Raw genomic sequence first — 924 nt, 5'->3', positions numbered from 1 at the left:
CCAAGCCTTATGTCCTTCTCCAGGGACTGGTCCCTCCTGACAACAAGTCCAAAGGACTTGAGACAAAGTCTCACCAGCCTTGTCTCTCAGGAGCATTCTGACTATACTTTCCAGGCAGACCTGTTTGTTCTCTTGACAGTCCATGGGGCTTTCGGGATTCCTCACCAGCACCGTCATTCAAATGCAGCCCTTCTTCTTCAGTCTCCCTACTCATCTCCAACTTTCTCAGGCATGCGCGGTGATCAAGGATATCAGGGTTTGGGTCTGGTACACCTTACTCCTCAAAGTAGCATCCTTGCTTTTCAATGTGACTGCTGCTTCCATGAGCATTGCTTGTGGATCCAAGCAAGACCAAATACTGGACCAACTTCCATCTTTTCTCCATTGATCAGGATGTTACCTCTTGGTCCAGTTGTGAGGATTTGGTCCTTTCTTACAGTGAATTGTGAGTCAAAGCTGTCATCCTCAATCTTCATCAGCAAGTGCTTCGAGTCCTCCTCACTTTCTGCAAGCCAGGTTGTGTCATCTGCAGACCACAACTTGTTCGTGAGTCTTCCTCCAGCCCTGATGCCACACTCTTCTTCACCTCACCCAGCTTCCCGGATGAGTTGTTGAGTGTACAGGTTGAAGAAGCATGGGGAGAGGCACAGCCCTGACACATACCTTTCCTGATTGGAACCCAGGTAGTGTTCCCCTGCTCTGCTTGCACACTGCCCCTCGATCCGTGCACAGGTGCTGCATGATCACAACGAAGTGTTCTGGAAGTCCCATTCTTCTCGTGACAACCTGTAGTTTGCTATGGTCCACACACTTGACTGCCTTAACATAGTCAACAAAACACAAGTAAGTTGTTGGGTTTTTTTTGTATTCCTGGCTTTTAGCCAAAATCCACCTGACATCAGCAATGAAGTCCCATGAGTAGGA

The sequence above is a fragment of the Echinops telfairi genome, unplaced genomic scaffold (assembly GCF_000313985.2).
Source record: "Echinops telfairi isolate 266 unplaced genomic scaffold, ASM31398v2 ScPeMD7_7457;HRSCAF=8495, whole genome shotgun sequence".
Classification (NCBI taxonomy): Eukaryota; Metazoa; Chordata; class Mammalia; order Afrosoricida; family Tenrecidae; genus Echinops; species Echinops telfairi.
Note: the sequence above shows the minus strand (reverse complement) of the source record.